The sequence below is a fragment of the Petaurus breviceps genome, unplaced genomic scaffold, assembly GCF_028583685.1.
Source record: "Petaurus breviceps papuanus isolate PSGF00001 unplaced genomic scaffold, PetGlider_PUasm1.0 90879, whole genome shotgun sequence".
NCBI lineage: Eukaryota > Metazoa > Chordata > Mammalia > Diprotodontia > Petauridae > Petaurus > Petaurus breviceps.
In genome coordinates, this window is record NW_027187368.1 from 15113755 (window position 1) to 15137766 (window position 24012).

The 24012-nt window shown below is 40.9% G+C and overlaps 1 protein-coding gene and 1 pseudogene across 1 annotated transcript in view; one reads left to right on the forward strand and one right to left on the reverse strand.

The window, feature by feature from the left end:
* The window catches only part of EFCAB8 (EF-hand calcium binding domain 8), a 132214-nt gene that overhangs the window by 85550 nt on the left and 22652 nt on the right, over nt 1–24012 (forward strand). The gene's annotated exons all lie outside the window — the stretch shown is intronic.
* LOC138150469 (large ribosomal subunit protein eL14-like) lies at nt 13473–14782 on the reverse strand (annotated as a pseudogene).

Below are 24012 nucleotides of genomic sequence, written 5' to 3' on the forward strand. Positions count from 1 at the left end.
AGCACTCTATTTACTGTGCCATTTAGTTGCTTGACAAGACTACTCTTGTCTCCCTCCTTTGTTACATTCTCAACCCTAAATTCTTTCTTCCTAGACTAAACATCCCCAGTACTTCATCTGATTTTTTATGACACAGCTTCTAGCTCTTTCTCTGTCCTTTTCAGTCTCTTCTGGATGTGTTCCAATTTATCTAGTCCTCCTTAGAATCTAGTTTCTAGAACTGGGACCAGTATTCCAAATGGGGGTATGAGTGGGGTAGAGGACAATAGGAATTCAGTCTTCATTCTGGATACTAGACTTTATACATCCGACTGAATGCCCTCCTTGAGGGCAGGATTAGTTTCGTTTCTTGTCTTTGTAGTTCCAGTACCTGGTATAGCATTCTGGCACATAGTAGGCATGAAAATAAATATTTGTTGGTTGATTGATTGATGTAGCCTAAAATATTGTTGGTCTTTTTTTTGGACAGTCATCACACTGTTGATTCAGATCCAGGTCAATTCAGTAAACATGTTGTACCATGCACTGTCCTGCAGGGCTTCTACTGCCTCTGGAGGATTTCAGAGAGCCAGAATGAAAAATCTGCTAGTAGATTTTCAGTCGTGTTTGACTCTTCATGACCCTATTTGGGATTTTCTTGGCAAAGATACTGCAGTGGTTTGCCATTTCCTATTCCAGCTCATTTTACAGATGAGGAAACTGAGGGAAACAGGGTTAAATGACCTGCCCAGGGTCACACAGCTAGTAAGTGTCTGAGGTCAGATTTGACCTCAGGTCTTCCTTAATCCAGGCCTAGTGCTCTATCCACTGAACCTCCTAGCTGCCCATTGCTAGTAGATAATCCAAAGTAATCAAGAATTGACCTATTTTTGAAGGCAAAATGGGTGTTTGTGTGTGGGTGGAGCACGGGGGGGGGGCTGTGGTTCAGGGATAATAATAATAATAACAAAATTATTCTAATAGTTGTGTTTTTTGCAGGCTGAGGCCATGAGGCCCTTGCCTGAGGCTTGGGGAATAATAGATGGCAACTCAACAAACTTTTATTAGGACTGTGTTTCTTCCTTCACTGTGCCATTATTATTAGATCTTATATTTGTTTGGTACCTTATGTATTTCCTCAGAATTTTTACATTTGATCCCTTACCAAATCCCTATGAGGTCAGGGCTTTATCATCCTCATTTGACAGATGAAGCAATTGAGCAAAAGAAAGGGGAAAGGACTTGCCCAAAGTCACACAGTGAGTTAGTAACAGAATCAGGACTAGGATGACAGAGTTGAAAAGGGACCTTAGAAGTTATTTACTTCAACCTGTACATAGAAGGACGAGAATGTCAGCCACACCATCCCTGACTGGTTGAAGATCTTCATTGAGTAACCGTTCTGTCTCCTAAGACAGTTCTCTTCACTTTTAAGGAAGGGAATAGGCATTAGATAGTGCCTACTATCTAAGTGCACCAGGCTTTGTGCTAAGTGCTTTTGCAGAAATTGTCTCATTTGATCCTTGGGAGAGTTGTTTGTTTTTTTTTAAAGCAATTGGGGTTAAGTAACTTGCTCAAGGTTACACGGCCAGGTGTTTCTGGGTGGGTGCTAAGTGTCTGAGCCAGGATTCTATCCCCCAGTCATCCCGACACTGGGGCCGGTGCTCTTACTCACTGTGCCACCTGGCCACCCCTGGAGAGTTTTAATTGTAATTTCTTTTTATTGAACTGAAATCTCTTTCACTGAAGTTTTCACCCATTTCTAATAGTTTTACCTTCTGGGGTCAAGCAGAACAAGTTTGTAATCTTTCTTCCACTTGATAGCCCTTCAAATATATCCCCTCCTAACCATGGGGTTCCTATCATTTGAGTAAGCAGAGGGCAGGTTGAACAGTTGGACATATTGAATACACAGAGAGAAAGCAGCACATACAGGAAAGGGAAAACACAGAGACAACCGTACAGCATGTGAACAATAGATTGGGAACAAGAGAGGTAGATTGGAAAAGCAGAAGGATGATCTACAAAGTCAGGGAGAAAGAGGATGAGGAAGGGGGAAGGGAGACAGGGAGAGAGACAGAGAGAGAGATTCCAATACAAATGTGGACTCTGAGGTCCCTAACAACTCTGGAGAGTCTTGGATTCTGTCATAAATGAAGATGGCAATCACATCCCTCTAGCCTAGCTTTCTCATCATCCCCTAGTTTTCTCTTTGAGACAGATATTCCTTGTTCATTCAGCTGATCCTCTTCTCAGCATAGTCTCTTCTCTCCTCATTCTTTGATTTTTTTTTCCTTCTAGATACTCTAGGTCAGGGTTTTTTTTTTCCTTTTTGGAGGGCATTTGGGGTTAAGTAATTTGCCCAAGGTTACACGGCTAGATTTTTTGTATGGGTGTTAAGTAGTGTCTGAGGCCGGAACCGAACTAGGGTCCTCCTGATTCTGGGGCCAGTGCTTTACTCACTGCGCCACCTAGCTGCCCCCATAGGTTAGGCGTTTTTAACATGGGTTCTATGAACTTGTTTCGTTCAACAAAATTTTTTTGATCGTTGTATTTCAGAATAACTAGTTTCTTTTGTGATACTATTTATTTTGTTTTATTAATTTAAAAATATTATTTTGGAGAGTTTATAGTTTTCACCAGGCTGCCAAAGGGGTCCACAACGCAAAAAAAAAGATTAAGGACTCCTTGTCTAGGTGATCCCATAATTCCAGGCTGTTATATCTGGAAGGTCCTCATGGACTCTTCATGTCTTGCTGCCTCTGTCTTGTATGATCTGTTTGTAATTCAATTTATTTGTTGCTCTTTTTATGTCTCTCTCTGCAACTTGCTCCCTAAGTTGATCTCTGGCCCTGGCTTGGGCTCAGGGTCCCTCTCTTTGTGTCTGTGTCTCCCTCCCTCCCTCCCTCCCTCCCTCCCTCCCTCCCCCCCTCCCTCCCTCCCTTCCTTCCTTCCTTCCTTCCTTCCTTCCTTCCTTCCTTCCTTCCTTCCTTCCTTCCTTCCTTCCTTCCTTCCTTCCTTCCTTCCTTCCTTCCTCACACACATTTCCCCCTTTGTCTCCTCGTTTGTTCCATCAGTTGGTTGTTCATTGCTAGCTGTCTCTGTGTGTTCCTTTTCCTATATGTGTTTTTTCTCTGTGTGTGCCTCTGTATACCTCTGTCTCCATGTGTATAGCTATACCTCAACCTCTGTGTGACTCTGTGTATATCTGTTTCTGTTACTCTGTGTTTTTGTCTCTGTCTTTGCGTAGTTCTATTTATCTGTGTGTATGTGTGTGTGTGTGGTTCTGTATGTGTTTCTGACTCTGTCTGGCTCTGTATATGGGTCTCTGCTCTGTCTCCATCCCAGGTTGGATCTCTGACTCTCTGTACCTGTCTTTTTCAGTTTTTCAGTGACTGCCTGTGTATGTCTATTTCTATTTTTCTGTCTATATGTATCTGTCTTTGTTTCTGTGTGTCTGCCTCTTCTTGGTATGTGTATCTGTCTGGGCCTATCTCTGTCTTCTGTGTAGGCCTTTTTCTTTCTGAGTGTATGTATGTGTGTGTGTGTGAGAGAGAGAGTGTGTGTGTGTGTATGTCTGTGTTTCTGGGAGCTTGTCTGTCTCTGGGAGGATATGTTTGTGTCTGTGTATGCCTTTCTTTGAGTATGAGTGTGTCTGTTTCTGGGTGGGTGTCTGTCTTGATATATGTGCATGTAAGTGTGTGTGTGTGTGTGTGTGTGTGTGTGTGTGTGTGAATGCCTAGATGGGACTTCATGTGTGGGTCTCTATACATCTCTCTGAATCTCTGGGTGTTTTTCTCTTGAGTATCAATGTTTTGAGGTGTTTAAATGTCTGTATCTATCTCTTGGAGTGTGTGTCTGGGTAGGTAAATGTCTGTTACTGTGTCTCTATGTGGTTCTGTCTGTATCTCTTGTGCCTCTGTGTGTGTGTGTACTTAATTGTGTGACTTTGTCGGTTTTTGTGTGTGCCTATTTGGAGGTCTGTATTTAGGTATCTGAGTACAAGTGACTGGTTGTGTTTGTATGTATACCAGTGGGTGTGTGTTATGCTTTTTGTCTCTGTGTGTATGTGAAACTGAATAGACTCTATGGTTGTGTGTCTCTGTGCATTTCTTTGTGGGAATGTCTGCCTAGAGTTATGGCAGTCTCTATGTGGGTGTGTTTGTCTCTGGATGATTATGTGTCTTTCTCTGGGGCTATGTGACTATAGATTTGTATAGCTCTGTGTCTCTGTGTGCCTGTCTCTTGGAGAATGTGTGTGTGTGTGTGTAACTCCATATATCTTTGTAAGTGCATTTCTGCCTCAGGGTATAGTTTCTATCCCTGGAGATGGCCGGGCACATCTCTGTATGTACAAACATCTTTCGTCTCTATGACTCTGGGTGTTCTTGCACCTCCTGCATAAGCATATCTCTATCTTTGGGTGTACATGGTAATTTTCTTCTCTCTGTGTGTGCCTTTGAGTTTTACTCTCTGGGTGCATGCATCTCTCTACATCTGTATGTATTTATTTCTTTGTCGATTTTTTTTTCTGCCAATGTGTGAGAACACATATCTTTGTCCTTGTGTTGATGTGTCCCTTTCTCCATGTGTGTGTGTGTGTGTGTGTGTGTGTGTGTGTGTGTGTGTGTGTGTGCGTTCATCCCTCTGAATGTCCCTCTGGATATGGTATTATCTTTCTCTCTGTGACTCTGTCCCTTTGTGTGTCTCTGCCCCATGTGCTTCTTTGTCTCCGTGTGTCTCTCTGACCCTGTGTGTCTCTGTCCCCATGTGAATCTCTGTCTCTGGGTCTCGATGCTTCAATTTGTGTGTCTGTTTTTGCCCCTGTATGTGACTTTATATGCTTATGTTCTCCCTGTGTCCCTTTGTGTCTTTTTCAAGTGTCTCTCTGTTTCTGAATGTTTCTCTTTGTTCAGATATGCCTGTGTATGTGTTTTATCTTTTAGTTTGTCTATCTGTGTATGCAGCTTTGTGTCTATGTAGAGCTGTGCTGGTTTCTGTGTGTGACTTTCTTTAGCAGTGCGACTGTTTGTGGTCTATGTATAGGACTGTATGAGGCTGTAGATGTCTGTCTGTGTATATATAGGCTTGTCTCTCTATGTATATATGTCTGTGTGTGTGTGCATCTGTATCCCTGTGTGTAGCTGTGTTGTTTTTGTTTGTGTCCGTTTGGTTATGTGGTAGTGTCTCTCTGTGACTGTGTCTGTGTGTGTGTGCCATGGGCATCTCTCTCTCTCTGTGTAGACACATCTCTCCTGTTTCTGGTTGTGCACAGGCATTGCTCTCTCTCTCTCTCTCTCTCTCTCTCTCTCTCTCTCTCTCTCTCTCTGTCCATATCTTTCTGTGAATGCGTGCATGCAAATCATTCTGTATCTTTGTGTATGTTTGTGTGGTTTTTGTGTATGTTTGGTATTGTATTCTGTGACTTTTTGCCAATGTCGTTGTGTAGCTATTTTTCTGTGTGGTTGTAAGCATGTCTTTCTATGTATGGATCTTTTTCTTTGGGTGTGTACTTGTGTGTGTGTGTGTCTTTCTCTCTCTGTTCCTCTCTGTGCCTGAGTGTGTATCTCTCCTTCACTGTTATTCGATGAGTTCTCATGCTCATTGCTGGGGTTGTGTTTGTTCCGTTTCTCTCTCTGTGGATATGCACATCTCTCTCTTAGTCTTTCAGTGGCATAGTCTTTGTGGGGTATGCATTTCTCTGTTTTGGTGTGCATCCATCTTTGTGTGCACATGTCTCTCTGTATCTACATGTATGCCTCAACCTCTGGATGTGGCTCTGTCTATTTCAGTGTGTGGTCATATCTCTGTGTGCATGCGTGTGGGCATGCCTTTCTGCGTGCATGTGTCTGTGTTTGTGTCCCTGAGTGTGTGGGGAGACATGTCTGTCTGGGTGAGCATGTCTCTCTGTATATCAGGGTGTGCATGTCTCTGTATGTGTGGGCATAATTTTGTCTGTGTGGCTGTGTTGGTTTCTGTGTATAACTGTCTCTCTGATTGAGTGGGTGTCTGTGCATTTTTGTATGTACGGATCTCATTGTCTTTGGATGTGCACATATCTCTGTGTACCTGTGTTTGTGCTCATCTCTGTTTCTGGTTGTACAAATTTCTCTTTCTCTGTGGGTATGCATTTAACTACCTCTGTGTACACATGTCTTTGCCTCTTTTTCAGTGTGGGCACATATCTTTTTTTTGCATGATTGAGTTGATTTCTATATGTGACTATATGTCTTTCCCTTCATGGCTGTGGGTGTGCATACATGTTTCTGTCTCTGTGTTTATGCTCATCTTTCTCTGTCTATGGGTAGAACTATGTCTGTGTGAGGCTGTGTGGGTCTCTGTATTTGTGTGAGGGCTGTTGTAGCCATCACTGTGTGGGGGTTGCTATGTGTAACTGTCTTGATGTACAACTGTGTGTTTGTCATTGACTATGGATTCTTTGGACATGTGGCTGGCTTTGTGTTTCCAGCTGTGTCTGTATTTCTGTGTGTCTGTGTCTCTATCTTTCTGGGTGTCTCTGGGTGTGTGTATATGTGTTTGGGCATGCATGTATATATGCGTGTCTTTCTCTCTGGGTGTGACTGTCTCTGTATATCTTTAGGTGTGCATATGTACCTTTGTGTGTAGTAGTTGTATTTTGGGGTGTGTGTTTTTGTGTGTGTGTGTCGCTGTGTATCTCTCTAAATGTGTATGTATGTATCTGTATCTGGGTGTGTGTATGTATATTTTTGTGGGAGTGTGTATATCTGCTCTGGATGTATGTATATATGTATCTCTGGATTTGTGTTTGTGTTTGTGTGTGGTGTGTGGGTATCTCCACATATTTTTCTTGGTGTATGTTTTTGGGTGTGTATATGTATATTTTTATGTGTTCCAATGCATGTCTATGTTTTTGGCTCTGGGTGTCTGTTTCTAGGCATAGGTTCCTGGCATGTATTTGTGTACCTCTAGATGTGTGTGAGTGTGAGTGTGTGTGTGTTGGGATTTGCATCTCTGGGTGAATGTATATATCTATCCCTGATTCTGCCTCTGAGTGTCACTGCATTTATGTTGTTATGTATGTGTCTGTTTTTGGACCGTGCCAATTCTTTTTGTGTCTTATATATTTGTCTCTCTGTGTGCCTGCCTTTACATATGTGTATCTTGGTATGTGTGTGTGTGCATGCCTGTGTGTGTGTGTATTTGTGTGCCTGAGGTGGTGTTTCTGGGTGTAGCTGTGAACCTTCTTCTAGCTATGTGGGTGCATTTGTCCCTTGGTATGCTGATCTCTCAATATATGTGTCTTTTCTCTTCTGTGTCATTCTCATTGTCTGTGCTGCTCTGAGTTTCTCTGTCTTGCTATGGGTGTGGCTGTGGGTGGGTTTTTCTTGATGTGATGTGTTATATGGCTAAGCCTGTGTCCCACTGTATTACGTGTTTGGTTGTGTAGATCTCTATATTGATGGGTGTGGATAGCTATGTATTTTGACACGTGTATATGTGTTCACATGTACCCCTAGGAGTGTGTCCCTCCCTGTGTGCGGGTCTCTCTGTGTTGTTGTGCCTCTCTGTATGGGTGTGTCTCTGTACATGTGTTTGTAGCTGGTGTGCCTCTCTGTGTGTGTCTATATAGATCCATTTCTGTATGGCAGTATGAACTTCTCCCTGTGTGGGTTTCTGTTTTTGGCTTTGTGGTTCTCTCTTTACATCTCTCCGTGTCTGCACATACATAGTTCTGTCTCTGCTTTTGTATCTGTCTCCCTCGCTTCCTATCTATTTTCACAGCATGCTATGTATATGTATATATCTTGTTGTGTATTTCTTTCATTGTTGCTATGTATCTTCCTTGATGCGCATGTGACTGGGGTAGAAGATGTGTGTGTGTGTGTGTGTGTGTGTGTGTGTGTGTGTGTGGTGGTCATTGCATGTTTCTGTGGTTATATGTTTCTTTCTTTGTACATACTAGAATCAAGGGACCATTAGGCTCCAACTTGGAGCATGTGTTGTAACTCACAACTCCTGGGAGGGTACTTTCTGGATGTCCTCAAGATGTTTCCCTTGGGTATTTGGCATGGCTTTCCTGCTAGTCTCGAGTCTGCTCTCCTCCTCATTCCCGGTCTGACCTGACCTAGGCTTCTTAGGCAGATGCTTCTGCAAGCTCTTCCAGGGTTGCTGCTAGGACAATGAGGAAAAAATCCACACCTTCATTACTAGGCATCATGGGAAGGCAGGGGAAGAGGAGACTGACTGAGATAAAGGCTGGTAGCTCTGTTTCTCCCATCCTTCTCCAGTTAACTGGAACCTCTACTTTTTCAGTAGAGGATCTGGGTAGATGCTTCTCTAGGTGGTTATGGAGGATTCCCCCTATGGCAGTGAGAGTCTCTGTGTGTCTGTGTGGCTCTGGGTATGAATCTGTCTCTTGATGTGTATGTGGCAGTTTCTGTGTGTGATTGTGTGGAACTCTGTAGTTGTGTCTGGGCAGTAGTGAATGTTTATAAGTATGCCTGTGTATCTGGAATATTGCTTCGTATGACTATGGATCTTTGTATTTTTTTAAATTTGTAAAACATTCTTTAATATCAAAGAAAATAGGTCTTGCATAATTTACTGAGTAGAAATGGAAAGTCAGAGAAAATGTAAACAACTCTTTATTTTCAAGTCCAATACTTAGTTCTTTTTCTTTATTTTAGCACTATATATTTTAAAAATATATGTCAAATGTTCTTTCCTTCCCTAGTCCAGATAACATTTAGGCTCATGATATTCCCCATGGCACTGTATATTTGAATGTTCTAAAGTTTTAATCCAATTACAATAAATGGCAATATCTTCCCTCTACTTTCCTTACCTGATTTTTTTCCCACTTAAATTTTTTCCACTTAATAGTATTTTATTTTTTCCAATTACACGTAAAGATAGTTTTCAACATTCACTTTTATAAGATTTTGAGTTCCAGTTTTTTTTTCTCCCTCCCTTCCCTCCCTGCTCCCCAAGATGGCAAGCAATCTGATGCAAGTTGATAGGCAAATAATAATAGGCTACTAATCATATTATCAGTATATTTACAACTGTGGATCTTTGTATGTCATTATGTAGGGCTCTGTATAGCTGTGAGAACCTTTTTGTATATCTTTCTCTGAGTTTGTGTTTGCCTTAGAGTGTGGTTGTATCTGTTTCTAGATGTGTGTCTTTTACTACATTTCTGTGTGATTTGATAATATGTGTGAAGCTCTGCTGTTGTTGTATGTATATGTGAGGTTGTGTTGTGGTTGAGTGTGACTGTTTTTACATTGTTATGTTGTTGAGTGATTGTTGTGGCTTTGTGAGTGACTTCATGTGAGGTAGGGCAGTGTTTGTGTGTGACTTGATATTTGTGTTAGACAGTACTGTGGCTGTATGTGATTATGTGTTGTAGTGTGTATGATTATGTGAGATGCTGTAGTTGTATCTGTTATAGTTGTATCTGCTATAGTTGTGTGCTCTTCTATGGTTGTACATGACTTGATATGTGTGTTAGGCTGTGCTATGGCTGTCACCATGTTGTGGTTATATGGATAATGATCTGAGATTGTGCTGGGGTTGTGTGTGTGTATGGTTCTTCTGTGGTTGTATGCATGACCTGATATGTATATAAGGCTGTGCTATGGTTATGTGGGACTTGGTGTGTTAGACTGTGTTGTGATTATGTGGGACTCAGTATATAGGAAACTGTTCTGTGATTGTGTGACTCTGTGTGAAGTTGTGCTATGGTTGTATGTGAGAATCTTCTGTGGTTGTATGATTATATGTGAGGTTGTATTGTGATTGTGTATATGACTATGTAAGGCTGTGTTGTGGTTGTATTGTGACTCTGTGAGGTTGTTTTGTGGTTGTTCATGATACTGTTGTGGTTTTGGGTTTGTGACTATATGGGAGGTTGGGCTGTTTGTTTGTGCAACTTGAGTTCTGAGGCAGTGTTTTAGGCTATCCCATGGCTGTATGTGACTCTGTTTTGTGTTTGTGTGTATGTAAGATTGTGCTGTGGTTGTATGAGTGGCTTGATATGTGTATAAGGCTGTGCTTTGGTTGTGTGGGACTCAGTAGGTATGTTAGATTGTGCTGTGGTTGTGTGGGACTCAGTATATATGATATATGTGATTGTGTGACTTTGTGAAGTTGTGTTTTGGCCGTAGTATGACATTTTGTGAGGCTGTGTTGTGGTTATGTGTGTGACTATGTGAAGTTGTTCTCTGGTTGTATGTGAGATTATTGTGGTTTTCGGTGTGTCACCGTGAAGTTGAGATGTATTTTATGTATGTGACTTGATATGTGTTTTATGTTGTGCTGTGGCTATGTATAATTATTTGTTGTGCCTGTGTGGGACTGTGTAAGATTGTGCCATGGTGTTGTGTGTGTGTCTTTTGTGGTTGTGTGTGACTTGATATGTGTGTTAGGCTATGCTGTGGTTGTATGTGTGATTGTGTGAGATCGAAGTTGTATGTATGGGAGATTCTTTTGTGGGTGTGTGACTTGATATGTGTGTAAGGATGTGCTATGGTTGTTGTGTGAGGATCTTCTGTGGTTGTATGATGACATAGGCGAGATTGTGCTGTGATTGTGTGTATGACAATTTGTGAGACTATTGTAATTTGTTGATCTGTGGATGTGTGTGTATTAGAGAGAGACACACACTTAATATGTGTTTTAGTTTGTGCTGTGGTTGCGTGGGACTCAGGATGTATGAAATGGTTATGTGGTTGTTTGAGTGACTTCATGAATGAGGCTATGCCGTGGTTGCATGTGTGTGATTTTGTGTGAAATTGTGCTATAATTTGTGTGGAAGAGTCTTCTGTGGTTGTGTGATATATGTGGCATGTGGTTATGTATATGACTATGTGTGAGGCTGTTTTGTGATTGTGTATGTGACTTGAAATGTGTATTAGGCTGACTTGTGTTTGTGCAACTTAATATGTGTGTTAAACTCTGTGGTTATGTTGACTTAGTATGTATGAAGCTATTATGTGGTTGTTTATGTGACTCCATATGAAACTATGCTATGGTGTGTATGTGACTATGTGTGGTTGTGCTATGACTGTGTTGTGGTTCTGTATATGACCATGTATGAGGCTAGGTTGTGTGACTGTGAGGTTGTTCTGTGGTCATGTGTGAGACTCTTGTGGTTTTGGGTGTGTGACTTGATATGTGTATAAGGCTGTGCTACGGTTGTGTGTGAGGACTTTTGATGGTTGTATGATGATATATGCGAGGTTGTATTGTGATTTTTTTGTACGACTGTGTGAGACTGTGTTGTAGTTTTGTGTGACTATGTGAGGTTTTTGTGTGGATATGTGTGACTGTTGTGTTTTGGGGTGTGTGACCCTATATGTTCTGTGGTTATGTGTGATTATTTGTTGTGGTTGTGTCTGACTGTGTGAGATTGTGTCATGGTTGTGTGTGTACGCGTGATGCTCTTCCATGGTTGTGTGTGACTTGATATGTATATAAGGCTATGCTGTGATTGTATGTCGATGTGAGATTGAACTGTGGTTGTGTGTATTTGAGGTTCTTTCCTGGTATTGTGTGTGACTTGATATGTGTGTGAGACTGTGTTATGGATGTATGTAAGGGTCTTTTGTGGTTGCATGATGGTATGTGTGAGGTTGTGTTGGGATTGTGTATATGACAATTTGTGAGACTGTTGTGGTTTGGGGAGTGCATGACTCAGGTTGTTCTGTGGTTGTGTGTGTGACTTGATAGGTATCTTATTTTGTGCTGTTGTGGTGTGAGACTCAGAATGTATGAAGCTGTTATGTGGTTGTCTGAGTGACTCCATGAATGAGGCTATGCTGTGGTTGTGTGTATGATTTTGTGTGAAATTGTGCTATAATTGTGTGGAGGGTCTTCTGTGGTTGTGTGATATGTGTGAAGTTATACTGTGATTGTATACATGGCTGTGTGTGAGGCTATTTTATGGTTGTCCATGTGACTTTATATATATATATATATATACATATATATATATATATATTTGGCTGGACTGTGTTTCACTGTATTTGCATGGCTTAATATGTATGTTAGACTCTGCTATCATTATGTTGAACTCAGAATTATGAAGCTATTATGTGGTTGTTTGTGTGACTCCATGTGTGAGACTATGCTATGGTTGTGTGTGTAAAGTTGTGTCATGATTGTGTGGAAGGGTCTTTTGTGGTTTTGTCATGATGTGTGAAATTGTGCTCATCTGTAAGTCTCATCTGTGGTCATGTGTGACTTGATATATGTATTAGGCTGTGCGTAATGTGGTTGTATGTGTGACTGTATCAGATCATGTCATGGTTATGTATGTGTACATGAGATTCTTCTGTGGTTGTGTCTGTGATTTGATATATGTTTATGACTGTGCTACGGTTGTGTAGAACTCAGTATGTTAGACTGTACTGCGGTTATGTGTGACAGTCTATATGAAACTGTTCTGTGATTGTGTGATTCTGTGTGAAGTTGTGCTATAGTGAGATTGTACTGTGATTGTCTTTATGTTTGAGACTGTGTCATGGTTGTTTGTATGACTGAAGGTATTCTGTGGTTCTGTGTGAGATTGTTATGGTTTTCTCTGACTGACTCTATGTGAGGTTGCACTGTTGTAAGTATGACCTGATATGTGTGTTAGGCTATGCTCTGGTTCTATGTGTATATGTATGTTAAACTTCTTTTTTTTCAAATGCTTTATTAACTTCTGATTTACATCATTCATTTCCGTCAGATTTTGAGTTACAAATTTTCTCCCTGTTTTTCCCCTACCCACCACCCCAAAATAGCAGAACCACAGGATATCCCCTCCTCCAATCTATTCTCTCCCATATTTTCTCCCATATCCCTTTCGACTTTTCCAGTGGATCTCTATGCCCCAGTGCCTGTATATCTTATTTCCCAATTACATGTAAAATAGTATTAATAATAGTATATATATATATATATACACACACATATATATTTGAATATTTGATTTTAAAACTTTGAATTCCAGATTCCTTCCCTTCCTCCCTTGTCACCCACCCTTACTGGGAAGATAAGCAGTTCAGTATAGGTTGTACATGTGTGGCTAATGCAAAACAATAACATAGTAGATATATTGTAAAAGACTGACTATATTTCCCTCCTTCCTATCTCACCTCCCACTTGTTCTATTCTCTACTTTGATCCGATCCCTTTTCAAAAGTGGGTGCTTCCAACTTCCCTTCCCCCCAGCCTACCCTCCCTTCCATCATCCTCCCTCTCATTCCCTTCTCCCCTACTCTCCTGGAGGGTGAGATACCCTATTTAGTGTGTATTTCATTCCCTCCTCAAGCCAAATTCAATGGGAATAAGGTTGACCCATTCCCTTTTGCCTTCCTATTCTTCCCCTCCATTGTAACCATTTTCCCTTGCCTCTTCTATACGAGATAGTTTACCCCATTCTGTCTCTCACCATCTCCTCTCATTATATTCCTCTCTCACCTCTTAATTTCACCTTTTAAGTATTATCCCTTCCTGTTAAATTGGTCCTGTGTCCTCTATCTATGTATACCTGTAAGTAAACATATTGTATGTTAAACTTCTATTGCTTTATGTGACTTAACACGTTACAATGTGCTGTGGTTTTGTGGAATCAGTATTATGAAACTGCTTCCTAATTGTGTGATTCCATGTATTCCAAGATATCCTGTGGTTGTGTATGTGACTTTGAGAGAAGTTGTGCTATTGATATGTGTGAGAGTCTTCTGAGGTTGTCTGATGCTATGTGTGAGACTGTTTTGTGATTGTATCTATGACTCTGTGCATTGTGTTATGGTTGGGTGTGACTTTTTTTTGTGTAGGAAAATCTTTATTTGATTTCGGGCAGCCTCTTATTTTTTGGCCTTTGGAGCAGCTGCTTTCTGGGTGGGTGCCTTCTGGGCAGGTCCCTTCTTGGCTGGAGCCTTCTGGCCAGAGGCTTTCTGACCCTTCTGGTCCTTCTGGCCGGGGCCTGCCTTCTGGCCCTTAGCCTTCTTTGAGGGCATCTTCTTGGCGGAGACCTTTGCAGCAAGTGCCTTCTTGGTGTCTTCCTTCTTGGGAGACCCCTTCTGGGTGGATGCCTTCTGGAGCTTCTTAACTTCATGCTTGATAATTCTATTTCTCATTTTCTTGGCCTTCATGACTTTGTAATGGTCAAAATCTGTCATCTTTGCTTTCCGTTCTCTGGCTTCGATCTTCTTGGCTCATCTCGTGGCTTTCCATTTTGTATTGAGCTTTTTTATCTCCCACACAGCCCGGACATACTTCTGACCAGCACTGTGTAGGAACTTGAGCACTAAGTCTGTGAGTTGCATACACTTAAATGGTATGGCCTGCCTCCTCACACTGCTACAGGGGCCATCAACCAAAGCCCAGTTCTGGTTGATCACGTCCACGATGGCCACCAGCTTGCCGGTGTGTGGCCCAAAGGAGATGTAGGCCATGTGGGCCGATCTCCACATAGCGCTTGAACACCATGTTGGCAGCGCCAAACGAGAAGGAAGGGCCTGCAAAGGACTGAGCATGTGCAAGAGCCCAACTCCCGCCCCACCTGGGTGTGACTTTTGATACCTCTTTTAGACTGCTGTGATTGTGTAGGATTCAGTATGTATGAAGGTGTTCTATGGTTGTGACTCCATGTATGATGTTATGCTGTGGTTGTTTGTGTCATTTTGAGTGAAGTTGTGTTATGGTTGTGTGAGGGTCTTTTGTTGTGTGATGATGGGTGAGACTGATGTGATTGTATATATGACTATGCGAGACTGTTTTGTGGTTGTGTGTGACTTGGTAAAATTGTTCTGTGGTTGTGTATGACTTGTGGTGTTGTGCATGTGACTGTGAAATTGGGTTGTGTGTGTGTGACTTGATATGTATGTTAGACTATGCTGTGGCTATATGTGACTTTTAGTTATGGTTGTGTGTGATTATATGAAATCATGTTGTGGTTGTGTGTCAGTGTTAGGCTTTTCTGTGGTTGCCGGTGACTGATTTATTTGTTAGGCTGTGCTGTAGTTGTGTATATGACTGTGAGGTCATGTTGTGGTTGTGTGTGACAATATGTTAGGTTGTGCAACAGTGAGATAATATTGCATTGTGCATGTGTTTGTAAGGTTGTTCTTATGTGACTTGATATGTGTTTTAAGCTGTGCTGTGGTTTTGTGTGACTTGTAGTTGTGTGTGATTGTTTGATATAGTTTCATGGTTGTGTGTGTATGTGAGGCTCTTCTGTAGTTGTGTGTGACTTGATACGTATATTAGACTGTGCTGTGGTTGTGTGACTTAATACTTGTGTTAGGTAATGCTATGGTTGTTTGCTAACTCTGTATGTAAGGTCTCTGTGTGATTTTATTTGTGAGGCTATGCTGCAGTTGTGTGTGTGTGAAATTGTGCTATGGTTGTATTTGAGAGTCTTCTATGGTTGTGTGATATTATATGTGAGGCTGTGCTGTGATTGTGTGTGAAGCTTGTGTTTGTGTGTGACTCTGAAGTTGTTGTATGGTTGTATGTGACTATTGAGGCTGTGACTATGTGAGATTGTGCAGTGGTTGTGTGTGTTAGACTCTTCTGGGCTTGTGTTTGACTTGACATATATGTTAGGTTATGCTCTGATTGTGTGTGAATAAGTTGTGGTTGTGGTTGTTTGTAACTATGTTGTGGCTGTGATTGTGTTTGAGTTGATATATGTGTTAGACTATACTACCGTTGTGGGTGACTGAGTTGTATGTGGTTGTATGTATGTTTATGAGGCTCCTCTGTGGTTATACATGACTTGATATGTTAGACTGTGCTGTGACTTAATTTGTGTGTTAGGATGTGTTATGTCTGTGTGTGAACTTAGTATGTATGAAACTGTTTTGTGGCTATCTCTGTGATTCCACGTGCAAGGCTATGCCGTGGTTATATGAATGTGAGACTATTGTGGATTTTTTGTGTGTGACTGTGAGGATTGTGTGTGTGACTTGATGTGTATATTAAGCTATGCTGTGGTTGTGTGTATATGACGTTTTGCTGTGGTTATGTGTGTTTGACTTGATATGTGTGTTAGGCTGTGCGGGACTCAATAGGTAGATTGTGCTGTGGTTGTGTGGGACTTAGTATATGTGAATCTGTTTTGTGATTGTGTGACTTTGTATGAAGCTGTGCTATGGTTGTATATTTGTGTTTGGTGGTAGTGTGATGACTATGTGAAAATGTTCTGTGGTTGTGTATATGACTATGTGTGACTGTTGTGGTTGTGTGTTTGATATTGTGCTATGCTTGTGTATGAGAAACTTCTGTGGTTTATTTGATTTGATGTTTGTGTTAGGTTGTGCTGTTATTTTTTGTGACTCTGACTTGTGGTTGTGTGTGTGACTGTATGAAATTGTACTGTGGTTGTGTGTGAGAATCTTCTGTTTGTGTAAGCCTTGATATGTGTGTTACACTGCCCTATTGTGGTATGTGTGTGAGATTGTGTTGTGGTTGTATATGTGTTTATGAGGTTATTCTGGGGTTGTATGTGACTTGATGTGTGTTAGGCCATCCCGTGATTCTATATGACTCTGTGTTGTGGTTGTGTGTATGTATATTAGGGTGTGCTATGGTTGAGTGTGGAGTTCTGTGGTTGTGTGTGTTTGACTTGATACATATGTTAGGTTGTGTTATAGTTGCATGGGACTCAGTAGGTTTGTTATATTGTGCTGTGGTTGTGTGGGACTTAGTGTATATGAATCTATTCTGTGATTGTGTGGCTCTGTGTGAAGTTGTGCTATGGTTGTATGTGTGGGTCTTTGATGGTAGTGTGATGATAGGTGAGAGGTTGTGCTGTGATTGTGTGTATGACTGTGAATCTGTATTATGGTTATGTGTAACTTTGTGAGGTTGTTCTGTGGTTACATGTAACTTGTGGTTTTATGTTTGAGATTATGCTGTGGTTGCATGTGAGAGAGATTATTCTGTGGTTGTGTTTGACTTGATATGTATGTTAGGTTTTGTTTTTTTTGTGACTGTGTTGTGACTGTGTGTGACTACATGAGACTATACTGTGGTTGTATGTAACTCTGTGTTGTGGCTATGGCTGTGTATGTGAGGCTCTTCTGTGTTTGTATGTGCCTTCATATTTGAGTTAAGCTGTGTTATTATGATGTGACTCTGTATTATGGTTGTGTGTGTGACTGTGTGTAACCATGCTGTGTTTGTATATTTGTTTATGAGATTCTTCTGTGGTTGTATGTGACTTGGTATGTGTGTTAAGCATTGCTTTTTTTTCGTATGACTCTGTTTTTCAGTTGTGCATGACAGTGTGAGATTGTGATATTTTTGTGTGTGTATGAGGCTCTTTTGTGGTTGTGTGTGACTTGATATGTGTTTAGACTGTATTGTTTTTGCATGGGACACTGTATTGTGGTTGCTATGTGTGACTATGAAATTGTGTTGTGGTTGTGTGTGAAGCTCTTCTGTAATTGTGTGTGACTTGATATATATTAGACTGCTGTGGTTGTGTGACTTAATGTGTGAGGATATGTTATAGTTGTGTGTGAACTCATTATGTATGTAATTGTTCTTTGTTTATCTGTGTGATTCCATGTGTGAGGCTATGCTGTAGTTGTATGTGTGTGAGACTGAAGTTGTGCTATGATTGTGTGTGAGGGTCTTCTGTGGTTCTGTGATGATACATGGCACATTGTACAGTGGTTGGGTGTGACTATTTGAGGTTGTGTGGTGTAATGTAATGCCATGGAAAGGCAACTTCCCAAGGTTCAAAATACCAGCGTAGGTGCTCTCCATTTTATTCAGTGACAAACCAAGAACAGAGAAGGTCAAAACATGACATCATTCAAAATACAGCATTTACTAAGTGTGATTAAATAATCTCCAAGTACTACCCCACCCCAGGACCTTCCAATCATTCAATCAATTACAAAGTCCCTGTTCTAAATACTACTCCACCCCTAGGCTGTACCTTCATTTAGTCCACCACAAAGCCCCTCTTCTCAAATGGAGATTAGTTTCCAAACATAAGTAGTACATTCATTTGTTTAACCATAGAACACAAAAAGGTCAAAAGTTCCCCACCCCTGGATCACAATTGAATCTACCCCAGTTACATCAAGTCCAAGCACAGCACTTAATACCCAAATGGAGGTCTTTTCTTCATCTTGACAGAGGCAAGTTCTCAGCAATCTTAGTTCCTGGGGAGACAAGGCTTAGCAAGGCCACAAGATAAATTGCCAGTCCCTTCATTAATTCATCCTCTGTCTGTAGAACAGTCCTAGAACCCCTGAAAACGTTAGCAAAACCCTCTCCCAGGATTTCTGTAAACATACAACAAGAAAATCCTTCTTCAGGGCTTCTGAACCAACAGAAAGGTTCCCAGACCCCTGCAACAACAGCACTGTCCTTCACCAGTGGACAGTATTCACTCTCTGTCTGCAGGACAGTCTCAGGGCTTCTTAACCAAAAGCCAGGTTCCAGGACTTCTTCAACAACAGGACTGTCTTTCACCAGTGGACAAATCTGGCAAAACAACATCAAAACAAAGTACCAGCAAAACAGCCATGTCTCCTCAGTCCTTGGCAGCTCAGGGGGCAGGTCTCAAAAGTCTAGGGCAATTCAAAGTGGCCCTCAGCAATCCTTCTCAGTCTCTCTCTCTGCCTTCACGGGGTGCTGCTTCCAAAAAGTCCTTCTGCCTCTCTCTTGTCTCTCCAAATCTATGTCACCAGCTCCTCCCAGTTCAGGACTTTCTTTTCACATCAACAAGTCCATCCCACAGGTGGGATTAACAAGCTCTGGGTTTTAACACAATCAATTTGAAAACCAAGCCAATACAGGGGAATCTTTAATTGCCATTACTATCACATGTGGCTATACGTGAGATTGTTGTGATTTTTTGGTATGAATCTATGTGAGGTGGGCTGTGTTTGTGTGTATGTGACTTGATATGTATGTTAGGTTGTACTGTGGTTGTGTGTGACTCTGTGAAATTATGCATTGGTTGTATATATGAGACTTCTGTTGTATGTGACTTCATATGTGTGTTTGGCTATCCTGTGATTGTGTGTGGCTCTGTTTTGTGATTGTGAGTATGACTGTGTAAGATTGGGCTGTGGCTGTAGGTGTAATTTGTTATGTATGTTAGATTATGTGACTTAATTAATGTGTTAATATTGTTATGGTTGTATGAGACTCAATATGTATGAAACTGTTCTGTGGTTGTGCAATTCCATGTCTGAGGCTGTGGTGTGCTTGTGTTTGTGTGATTTTATGTGAAGTTGTGCTATGGTCATGTGTGAGGATCATCTATTATTGTGTGATAATGTTTCAGGCTGTTCTATGATTGTGTGTATGAATATTTGAAGTACTGTGGTTGTATGTATGTGTGACTGTGAGGTTATGTGTGAGACTGGTGTGTGTATGTATGTGTGTGAGGTTGTGCTGTGGTTGTGTGTATAATTCGATATGTATGTTAGGTTGTGCTGTGGTTGAGTATGGCTGTGTTGTGGTTATATGTGTGTGACTTTGAAATTGTGCTATGGTTGTATGTATATGTATGAGACTTTTTTTCAGTTGTTTGTGACTTGATATGTGTGTTATAGTCTGTTGTGGTTGTATATATGATTTTGAGATTGTGATAAGGTTGTATATGTATGTATGTATGTGAGTCTCTTCTCTGCTTTTATGTGATCAATATGTGTATTACACTGTGTTGTGGTTGTATGTTCTGACTGTGGGACTGTGAGATCATGCTGTGGTTATATGTGTGTATATGAGCCTCTTATGGTTGTGTGTGATACAGGTTAGGCTATGCTATGCTTGTATGTGACTGTTGTGGTTGTATATGTGATGGAGATCATGCTGTGGTTTAATGTGACTGTGTGGCTTATCTGTGGTTGCGTGTGACTTTGCTGTGGTTGTATAACTTAATACATATGTTAGGCAGTATTATGGTTGTGTGGGAAGTCAGTATGTATAAAACTGTTCTGTGGTTGTCTGTGTGATGCAACATGTGAAGTTATGCTGTGGTAGCATGTGATTTTGTGATATGGTGTGTGAAGGTCTGTTGTGGTTTTGTGTGCATGACTATGTGAGGGTTTGTGTGTTTTGTGATGTTATGTTTGAGGCTATGCCATAATTGTGTGTAAGATTATGTGTGAAACTGTGTTGTGGTTGTGTGTTTGACTGTGAAGATATAAGCATGTATACATGTATGTATGTATACAATGTATGTATGCATGCATGTATGGCTGTCCTGTCGTTATATGCAGCTCTATTTTCTCTTTGTGTGACTTTGTGAGGTCATGCTATGGTTATATGTATGTGTATGAGTCTCTTGTGGTTGTGTGTGATTTGAAACATGTGTTACATATACTGTGCTTGTGTGCGATTCTATGCTGTGGTTATATGTGTGACTGAGATTGTGTTTTGGTTTAATGTGATTGTGTGGCTTGTCTGTGGTTCTGTGTCTAAACTATGTTGTGTGTGGAGTTGTGTTGTAGTTGTATGTTCGACTCTGTGAGGATATGTGCATGCATACGTATGTAGGTAATGTGTATAATGTATGTAATGTAATGTGATGTGATGTATGTATGCATGTATATATGTATGTATGGTTATCCTGTGGTTGTATGTGACTTGATGTCAATGTTAGGTTGTACTTTGTTTATGTGTGATTCTCTATGGTGGATATATGTGTCATTGTGAGATCATGCTATGATAATGTGTGTGAAGCTCTTCTGTGTGACTTGATATGTGTGTTAGACTATGCTATGGTTGTGTGTGGCTTTGTGTTCTGATTGTGTGACTGTGAGATCATGATGTATCTGTACATGTGTACATAAGGCTCTTCTGTGGTTGTGTGTGACTGTATGTATGTTAGGTTCTGCTGTAATTGTGTGGGACTCTGTTGTCATTGTGTGTGTATGTGTGACTGTGTGAGATTGTACTGTGGTTATATGTATGTATGTGAGGCTCTTTTGGTTGTATGTGTCTTGTTACATCTGTTAGGCAATGCTATGTTGTGTGGGAAGTCATTATGTATGAAACTGTTTTGTGCTTGTCTCTGATTTTATATGAGGCTATGCTGTGGTTGTGTGTGTCACATTGTGCCATGGTTGTGTATGAGTGTCTTCTGTTTGATGATATGTATCAGACTGTGCTGTTATTGTGTGTATGACCATCTGTGAGGCTGTGCTATGATTGTGTGTGACTGTGAGGTGTTGTGTGATACTGTTGTGGTTTTGTGGGCATGACTATGTAAGGCTGGGGTAAGTTGTGTTGGACTTGATATGTATGTCAGGCTGTGCTGCTGTTGAGTATGACTCTGCTGTGTTTGTGTGTGTGTGATGCTCCTCTGTAGTTGTGTGATGTTGTGTGTGAGACTGTGCTATGATTATGTGTATGAATATGTGTGAAGTTGTTTTGTGGTTGTGCATGTTACTCTTTGAGATTCTTCTGTGATTGTGTGTATGACTGTGAGATTGTACTGTGGTTTTTTGTATGTGAGGTTCTTCTGTGGTTGTTTGTAGGTATGACTTGATAAGAGCGTGTAAGACTGTGTTATGATTATGTGGGATTCAGTATATATGAAACTGTTCTATGATAGTATGTGATTTTGTGTATAGTTGTGCTATGGCTGTATGTGAGGTTCTTCTATGGTTGTATTATGATATGTGTAAAGCTATTCTGTGATCGTGTATATGACCGTGTGAGATTGTGTTGTGGTTGTACATGTGACTTGATATGTATACTATTAGGCTGGGCTGTATTTGAATGACTTAATGTGTATATTAGGCTATGATGTGGTTATGTTGGACTCAGTATGTATGGAGCTACTATGTGGTTGGTTGTGTGGCTCCACGTGTGAGACTATCTTGTGGCTGTGTGTGTGACTCTATACGAAGTTATTTTCTGTCTCTGTGTGAGACTGTTGTAGCTTTTTGTGTGTGACTGTGTGAAGGTGGGCTGTGGTTGTGTTTTTGTGACTTGATATGTGGCTCGAGGCTGTGCTGTTATGTGTGTGTTTGTATGAGATGGTAGTGTATATGTGAGTCTCTTCTGTGGCTATGTGCGTGTTAAACTATGTTGTATTTGGGTGACCTCAGTAAGTATGAAGCTGTTTTGTGGTTGTTTATGAGACTCCATATGCGGGGCTGAGCTATGGTTGTATGTGTGACTTTGGGTGACTTTTGCTATGATTGGGTGTAAGGGTCTTTGGTTGTATGTTGTTATGTGTGAGGCTGTGGTATAATTATGTGAGATTGTTGTGTTTGTGGTATGTATGACTATGTGAGGTTGGACTATGGTTATTTGTATGACTTTATATGTGTATATTTGTGTGACTATATATAGATTTTGCTGTGGTAGTGTGTATGACTCTGTGAGGGTGTTTTGTTGTTGTGTTGTGACTGTGTGAGATTGTACTGTGGTTATGTGTGTGACTTTATATGTATATTAGACTATGTTATGATTGTGTGGGATTCTATGTATGGTGCTCAGTATATATGAAGACTTCATGTTTGAGACTGTGCTGTGATTGTGTGTTTGAATATGTGTGAGGTTGTATTGTGGTTGTGTGTGTAACAGTGAGTTTGTTCTGTGATTGTGAATCTTTGACTTTGTGTGACTATGAGATTGGGTTGTGGTTGTGCATGTGATGATATGTATGTGAGGTTATGTTATGGTTGTGTGAGACTTAGGTGTGAGGCTGTTCTTTTGTTGTTGTTGCTGTTGTGTATGTGTATCTGTAAAAATGTGGTATTATCTTAATCTTCATCTTTCTCGACACCTCTGCAGCCTTTGATGCTATCCAATACCCTCTCCTCTTAGATTTTCACTCCTCGACTCTCTCCTGTTTTTCCTTCCACTTTTTTGACTCTGTTCAGTGGTGGTCCCTCCTCAGGCTCTGTTCTCTCCTGTGTCTCTTGTGTGTCTAAGCTATGTTATGTGTGAAATTGCGTTGTAGTTGTATGTTTGACTTTGAGGATATATGCATGCATATGTATGTAGGTAATGTATATAATGTATGTAATGTGATGTAATATATGTATGTATGTATATATGTATGGCTATCCTGTGGTTGTATGCAACTTGATGTCGATGTTAGGTTGTGCTTTGTTTAAGTGTGATTTTCTGTTGTGACTATATGTGTCATTGTGAGATCATGCTATGATCATGTGTTTGAGGCTCTTCTGTGTGACTTGCTATATGTGTTAGACTATGCTCTGGTTGTATGTGGCTTTGTGTTCTGATTGTGTGACTGTGAGATCATGATGTATCTGTACATGTGTACATAAGGCTCTTCTGTGGTTATGTGTGACTGTATGTATGTTAGGTTCTGCTGTAATGTCCTGTCCTATCCTCTCCCCTCCTCTCCTTTCTTCCCTTCCCCTCCCTTTAGACTTTGTGATCTCTTCGGTTACCATGGGTTCAACTATCAGATGATTCACAGATCTATATATCCAGTTCTAATTTCTCTCCTGAACTCCAGTCTCTCACCTTCAACTGCCTTCTGGGAATTTATAATTAGGTAATCTGTAGTTGTCCCAAATCGAACAGGTCCAAAAGACATGTTCTTCTGAACACTACCTTCTTCCCAACTTTTTTTAATACTGTTGAGAAACTCTACCATCTTCTCTGTCCCCAAGACTTAAAACTCCAGTCCCATCTTCTGCTCCTCACACTCAGCCCACAAATGCATTTTTTTTCAAACCAACTCCTGTCATTTTAATCTCCACAACTTCTCTCATATTTCTGCTTCTCTCTATGCACCCACTCCCCTAGTACAGGCTCCCCTTAATCTCTCACCTGGACTACTGCAATAGCTTTCTAACTGGTCTCCCTCAGCTCTCTCCTTACCCCCATGCCTGCTCTCAGAAAACTGCCAAAATGATTTTCTGAAAGTATAGGTTCAACTATCTAGGGCTAACCATGTTACTACCTCCTACCTCCATTCAATAAACACTCATGCTTCCACATTACCACCAGGGACATAAAATCTTCCTTCCCAACCCATTCCTTTCCTCCTTTTCCAATCTCCTCCTCCTCCTCCTCCTCCTCCTCCTCCTCCTC